The following is an 8,234-nucleotide window of genomic DNA, read 5'->3' on the forward strand; positions in this document are numbered from 1 at the left end:
GGGTCAGAAAGAGACACGACTGGATGCACAACAAACTATATTTAAAAGACAAGCAAACAGCTCGTACTGGGAGGTTGTTTCTCTAATACATAGAGTAGTCAGAGCATAACCTTAAAAATTCTCACAAACAGTAAATAAATAAATTTCTGACCCAATCAGATTGGAAATATAGACAAAAACCCAAAGGGGTAATATAAAAAAAAAAATTTCAAGGCTTTACCCAGAGCTTATTTGCTCGTATATTTAAAATAACAAGAATGAGCTGAGCATCTGTTGTCATAGTCACAATAAAATTGTGGAGGATTGTAGAGGAGATAAGACATTTGTGCTCTCTTTTGGAGGGAGAGTGCAGTGTTTTCCTACCAGTGGGAGAGCAGATTTACCTAGGGAGAACGTGAAAAGCAAAGTGTGTAGGACTAAGAGACGTAGCTACGTGCCACGTGAATATCACTTGGGGAAGAACAAAATAATTAGAATTAGCATCTGTTAAAATAGATTCACAAGATTTTGTTTGCTTTCTTTACCAAGGCAGAAAATTATGAAATGATTTTAGGAAGCTTTCCCTCAAATCTTTTTATAATTTGAAAGTAAAATTGGAATGAACGATAGAAAGTAATTTCTAAATTTCTAACTGGAAATTTCCAGGAAAGGAACTCCTCATTCCCGCAGGATTACAAGGCTCATTTCCCCTATGATTTCCAGGTAAACAAGGGAGCTTAGTCTAAAGTTTCTCCCCGTTCTCCCCTACCCCGGCCCTGGCCTGGACTGCCACCAGAATGTCTTGCAAGGTGACTGGAGGCATGTTTTCAAAGCACCTTGCTACCTGCTGCAGTGACTGAATAAGTAAACTGGACTGTTCTTGGCAGGACATAGGCTCCAGAGGCTGTGTCTACATCAGGAGGCTCTTTTGCAAGTTCTGAACTCAGAGCTGAGCCTGCAGGGAGATTGTAGCTTGATTTCTGTGAGTGTCAATGAGGTCACTGGCCGTTAGCAGTCACCTGAGGGAGACAAGTCATTAGCAGAAGGGATTTTCCAAAGAGACAAGGAAGTAGGGAGAGAGCATCTCTGAAACTAAACTAAAAAGAAAGTGCTGTATCATATGAAAATGCAAATAATATTAGTAAAAAACATGTTATAGAATTCTCAATGTTTTGATGTGTGGCCTCTACCAGTCTGTTTTTCTTTATACAGTATGTACATAATTATTTTGTGTATGTGCGTGTGTGTGATGCATATTACAATCTTATCTTTTTAACAACACATTTGGGACATTCTTCCATGTTATTAGATATTTTTCTATATCATGGTCTTGAATGGTTATGTAGCATGCAAAAGTAATCATGTATCAGGGCTTACTTAACCAAGTTCCTCTTTTGAACACTTGGTTATTGTCTTTTTAAGGGTTTTAGTTTTATTGCTGTGACAACTCAGTGGTAAAGGACCTGTACTAATGAGTAAGAGGGGGTTTTATTCTTGCTCCTGTTCCTGTCTATCTAGACCTTCGCAATGGGTGAACTGTCTTCAGTCATTCGTGGGTTGGAGTTTCCTATTCTGGTGATCCCCGAAGGATGACCAATTCTGTCCCTTCTCTTCTATTAAGATCAAAGTTAAAGAAAACTTGAGATTTAGGAATGGAGATTAGAGAAAGCCCCAGCTCCCTCTAAGAATCGGAACCAACAGCGGCTCTGTGCAGGTTCAAAAGTCATGTCTTCTCAGAGGCCACAACCTTTAACAGGGTGGCTTGACAATCTCAAAGATAAACACTAAAGTAAAGAAATTAAGCAGTTGGAAAGAAGAAATAAACTGGGGGCTAGGTTCTGAGCGGGTCTATTGACCTCTCACTCTATGCCACAAAAAATTGCCCAAGAGGTTTCCCATATCAATGCCCAAGGATGACGTCATGTCCTTGAGCTGCAACAGCCCAGGACTGTTGGCAAGTGTTGAGAGAGGAGGCTAAGGTAGGAAGGGAGCAGGGGTGGTTACTGTGGTCATGACATTGGTCACAGGAAGGCTGCCTTGATTTCCAATCACCATAGATACTCCTCCAGGCATTGTGTTAACCAGTCTCAGAAGCAGGGCAGAGGGAGCTCTGTAATCGGCTCCTCCTGAATTTTCAGTGCTGTCATCAAATCTTTGCAGCTGATGCTCACAGTATGCTGCTCTGCCTGGGAAGGGATTGTTCATTTCTAACCCCAGTTACTTGCATCCTGCAAGAATACGTCCAGCTCTCTGAAGGGAGAACTGTAGTAGATCCCCTGGGTGAGGAATCAGACTTTTGGGGAAAATTTGTGCTGCACATAATTCCAAGCAGTAGCATGCTGGTAAATGTTAAACAATAAGCTCCAAAACAAAAATACCGATAGGAAGCATTTGCCCATTTCCATGGTGTCAGTGCTCTCACTGTGTCTAATTTTCAAGCAATCATTTGTGGTGTCATGGATATGGAGTTGAGAAGAGCTGCATACAGGTGGATGTTCATAGCTGGCCTGGAGTTTTCTCTAGTGCAACCAGATATGGGGTGGGTGGGGAGCAATGTACTGGAGAAATTCCCTCCCTTGGCCATAGGTACCTGAGGAAATCTCCCTGTCTCCACTTCAGCACCCCACCAGCCACACCTGACCATTCTTGGTGAAGATCTGCCAGGGTCCAGCCCCAGTGGATCCAGGGTGATTCAAAGGTGGGGACGGAGTCGGCGTCCTTGGAAAAATACATATCTAATTACAGATATATAGAGAGATTAGAAACGGATAGTGTAATAGGAAAATTAGTGGAGAAAAAGAGGCTGAATAACTTGGTTTATGTGGAATAGCATCCATGCTCCAGATGGGAATTCAGCCAGAAAGACGGGGAGCAAGAAAGAATGACATGGGGGTATCAGTCTTTCCGGAAACTGATCCCATTTCTTTATTTTTGGGTTTGCTTATACACCTTTTGTTACACATAGGGATGAATACAGAGTCACGCGGGGGTCAACAGTCCTGACCTTTATCAAAATCAGGTGCTTCACATAAAAAGGTCTTAGGGATTTTACATCATCTTCTGGCCATGAGTGAGACCTGCTGACATTTTATGATCCTTTCTTTCTGATAACCAAAAAACTTATTTCTTCCAAGGGTGTTTTTTCTTAAACCAGGCACCACCCTCCAAATAAAGTTACATTCCTATAGGGTGAGGGTGTAGTGAGTTACAATCAAGAAAGGAATTTATTTTACCCAAGGTTAACATGATTAATCCTAAAGGTTAATACTTATTTCTCCTATATGCTTAAAGGTTAATACTTATTTCTCCTATATGTTAGTTATATTCGTTATAAGGGCAGGGAACATGGAGATTTAGCAGCAAACATCAACCCAACAAATGAAAATCCTTTCACCAATGTTCCCCGTAAGATCTATTTAGTCTTAAGATAGTGATAAAGTTACGTTTTTACATAGCAAGGACACAGTGATTTATAACAAAGTACAGTGATCTATTACAAAAGAGAAAATTCATTAACTCAAAAAGTCTAGTATTGCTAACCTTAAAAACTACTATATTTCCTTTTCTATATTCCAAATACATTGATTAATATATTCCCAGGTGCCTAAGGTTATGGAGGCCTGGCGGCAATCATTGACTCAACAATGAAAAAAGCCCTATGCTAATTAAGACTCTCAAAATACTCCAAAACTCTCTGTGCTGTTTATGGTTGAGAGGTAGTAAACAATCATGTGCGTAGTGGCAGGAGTATGGATGATCCTGTCACACAAGCTAGTCTGTCAGCAGAGAGGTTTGACCTAAAACACCCTTGTCACACCCAGGGTAGGGAATTAGCAGCAATTATTGGCACAACAAATGAAAAAAACCCTTCACCAATATAATTCCTAACCAACCCACTATACTAATAATTTCCAACTCCCCAAAAGAATTTGCCTTTAGTAATTCTAAAACATCTTGTGCCTCTTAGGTTGGGAGGCTGTAAATAATCATATGTGGCTGGATGAACCTATACAGGTGGGCTAGATAACCTTCAGAGGAGTTTCTGACAAGCTGAAACACTCTTGTCACACCCAGGAATTATTATTGGCTTGGAGCTGCAAGTTAACTCCTTTTCTGAGAGAAATGGTTATGGGGGAGAGCATAAAACAGACTCTGGTTTTGGGGTAGATGCTTGGGAACCGGGGGTTCCCTGAGGCTTGATCACGCCTTTGCGTATGCCAAGCCTCCTTCCTCACGACCTTTGCCATGGGCGGAGTTCCTCACGCTGGCCCCTGGCAAAGATCCTTTGTCAGCAATGTCCGCTGTTGAAGTCTCATTTCTCAGGAAGCCCTGCCTTCAATCCCCACCATCCCTTGGCCTGCACCACTCACACCTTCCTATTCTCTGGGAACTTGGCCAGAATAGAGGAGGGTGTTGTAACCGGCTCTGGCTGCTCCTCGTTCCACCCCCACTGCTTAAAGGGAAACTGAAACTTCCTCTCTCTCAGAGGAAGCAGAGGACAAATTGAGAAACCAGCAACAACATATATACACCATTGTGTGTAAAACAGTTAGCTAGTGGCAAGCTGCTGCATAACAAAGGGAGCCCCGCCTGGTTCTCTGTGATGACCTAGAAGGGTGGGATGGTGTGTGGGGGGGGGGGCCTCAAGACCAAGGGGACATACACATAATTATGACTGATTTATGCTGATGTATGGCAGAGATCACCACAACATGAGAAAGTAATTATCCTCCAATAAAAAGATGAGTAAATAAAAATTTAAAAAAGAGGAAAAAAGAACACTTGCATCTCATTTCTGCAAGGCCAACTGAGCCCAGCTGCTTCCCAAGTTATTTCAAGATCACGCAGTTATAGCCCCTTCCCTTTAAATACCTTTATTCTGTCTCCATGATTAATTATAAAACTGATTATTCTCCAAGAGCCAGCTGTCTTTTGGATATCTCCTCTGTCTGCCCCAGGATAGAATTAAAGCCTCCCCCATCTCCCATACTCCCATATAATTGTGGCACTACCTCATCTTTTGAATGTGTAGAATGGGATTTCAGTTATTTGCTTATTACTTGTTTCCAGTCTCAGGCTATGCGCTTCTAGAAGACAGAGCCCAGTCTTCTCCGTCTTCAGCCTTCAGCGCAGTGTCTGGCATGTGATCAGCCCTCCAAACATATTTGTCAAAGTCATACATGAACCAATAAGTGAACCAAAGTCTAGAGTCATCAGAAAACAGGATGCTTGTAAAAACACTTTTGGTCATAGTTTCCTGAATATATATTTCAAAATGGTTTAAATAATTAGGGGTAACAATTACTGACAAGAAAGTTCAGAGGTGGAGCAGTTCCAGAGGTGGGACCAGTCAGGGTCTCAGGAATGTCCTCAAGGAGTCCACTGTCCTCCTCTGCCTTTCTTGGCATATTGATTTTTGGGAAAAGATAGCATGAGAGCTGTACATGGCAGCAAGAAGGTTGCAGAGGCTCCAGGCATCACATCCATACATAAAACAAAGAAAGACCCTCTTTCTTGTGTCTTAAAGGAAATTTCCCAGAAATTCTTTTTCTCTTTTCCCCATAAGCAGATTTCCTCTTGTGTGGTAAGGGAACTGCAATGATTGATTTGAACTAAGGAAAAAGTTCTCTTAAAGTTCATGGCCCGCCAGGGTTCTAGAGGTGGGATGTGGACGATTATCTGGTGGACACCACCAGTTGCCACACATACAGTCAACTGAAGGGAAGTATTGACTTGTGATTCATATGAACAAACTTCATGCATTCCACATGTACAATGATGGCTGACCATTAGAAAATCTGATGTAATTTATGACACCAATTGCAAGAGAAAAAAAAATGTTCATTTTTAACAGATTCAGAGGAAGCTTGGGATAAAATTCAATACCTACTCATGACTTTTAATAAGATTTAGTAAATTTGTTGAAAGAAACACGTAAAACAGAGCAAAATGTTTAATGATTAAACTTATAGATATCAGAAAAATATGCTCAGAACTACTGTTTTATGCAAGACTTTTCTATAGAGCATAGCTGAGGACAAGAGAAAGAAATAAACTGCATGAATGTGAAAGAAGAAAAGGCCATTATTATTTACAGAGGACATGATTATCTTCATAAAAACTTAGACTCTTCAGACAGGTTATTAGTATTAATGAAAGTTTGAAATATCACTGGAAAAGAGATAAATTTCTATAAAATCAGTCACAAAGGTACAGATTAGCAACAGTGAAAAAAAACGCTCTCCAAAAAGAAGTATTTACAGCAACAAAATATATGTTTCTTAGGGATAAACTTAAGAGCTAAGAATGATATTTTGGAGAAGGAAATGGCAACCCACTCCAGTACTCTTGCCTAGAGAATTCCATGGACAGAGAAGCCTGGTTGGCTGCTGTCCATGGGGTCACACAGAGTCGGACATGACTGAAGCGACTTAGCAGCGGCAACATCAGCAAGAACGATATTTATGGAGAAAATAAAAATTATTATTCAAATATATTTTAACAATCAAATCAATGAGGGAGATAGATTCTATTTGTGCGTAGAGAAACCAGAATGTCACAAAAAGTTTTACACTTCCCCAAATAATATAAAAATCCAATATAACTCCAAACAATATATCAGAAAATTTTATGAAAATTGACAAGGCCAACAAACAATTGCTCTTTTTCAAGACAGTTTTGAAGAGAAATAACTAGGGCCGAGAGGTGATATTTGACCAGAAATCGAGACTTATTCTGAAACTATGGTGATTTGACCAGTGTGCAATCGGCAAAAGTCAGATATACAGACCAGTGGAAGAAACAAATGACCCCAGTAACTATCTAATGCTTAAACAGAAACTTAGTACATGAGAGGGTTGTATTGTAAATCAGTGTCAAAAGAACAGTCCATTTAACAAATCTTTTGGAGCAATTGGTTATCTATTAAGGAAAGAAATGAAATTTATCCTTACCTCACACCATATGTAAAAATCAACCTAATAACAATAAAGACATAAAATATTAGAATATTGATTTTTTAATAAAAATATTTAATAAAACATCTTTGTGATCGTGTGATAGGACAGGAATTTTTTTTTAAGATACAAAGAGAATAAACATAAAGATGTCTGATAAATTCAACTTGATTAAAATTATGGGAAGACTGTGTTTCAAGGCAGAAGGGAACAAAGGGTGGGGGGAGAAAACCATAGACAAGGGTAAGGTGTAAAGATGTTTGCAATACATTGCAAGATACATACAACATATACAATACAACATATATAATACAACATATAAAGAACATTTAAAATTGGATGATAAGAAAACAAATAATCCTATTAGGGAAATGAGCAAATGATATAAATAGATAATTTGTAAAAAATACCCAAATGAGCCATAAAGAAAAAATAATTAACCTCATCATAATTAGGAAATGCAAAGTTAAAGAAATACAAAGTTGGGCTTCCCTAGTGGCTCAGCAGTAAAGAATCCGCCTGCAATGTGGGAGACCTGGGCTTGATCCCCAGGTTGGAAAGATCCCCTGGAGAAGGGAATGGCTGCCCACTCCACTATTCTGGTCTGGAGAATTCCATGGACTGCATAGTCCATGGGGTCGCAAAGTCAGACATGACTGAGCGACTTTCACAAAGTTAAAAGACAGTCAGATTGACAAAGACTGGAAACTGAAAATACGAAGTGTTGATGAGAATGTGGAGAAAGAGGAAGTCATACTTTGCACGTATAGAAGTTGTGTATAACCGGTTTGTAGAGCAGTTTAGTCACATGAAATACAGATGACAATGAACATACCCTGTGATCCAGCAATCCTATTTCTAGGAAACATCCGAAAGAAAATTTCACATATGTGCCTGAGGAGACACATGGAAAATAGAGAGTGCATGAAAATAGAAAATATATGAATGCATTCAGTGATAGAATGACAGGATGGGATGTAAGAACATGTGTATCAGCTTCATACATGAAAGCAAAAAATTAGAAACTTCTTCAGTATTAACAAGAGGATGGTGCATTACCTAAAGTATGTTTGTGTAGTGAAGTACTATCCAACAGTGACGATAAATGACCTGGAACTATACGCATCAACCTGGACGATTCTTTTTATTTTTCCTTTTCATTTAAAAATTTTTAAATTAAGTTCGGTTCGGTTCAGTTGCTCAGTTGTGTCTGACTGCAGCACCCCAGGCCTCACTGTCCATCATCAACTCCTGGAGTTTACTCAAACTCATGTCCACTGAATCGCTGATGCCATCCAA

The sequence above is a fragment of the Ovis aries genome, chromosome 18 (assembly GCF_016772045.2).
Source record: "Ovis aries strain OAR_USU_Benz2616 breed Rambouillet chromosome 18, ARS-UI_Ramb_v3.0, whole genome shotgun sequence".
NCBI lineage: Eukaryota > Metazoa > Chordata > Mammalia > Artiodactyla > Bovidae > Ovis > Ovis aries.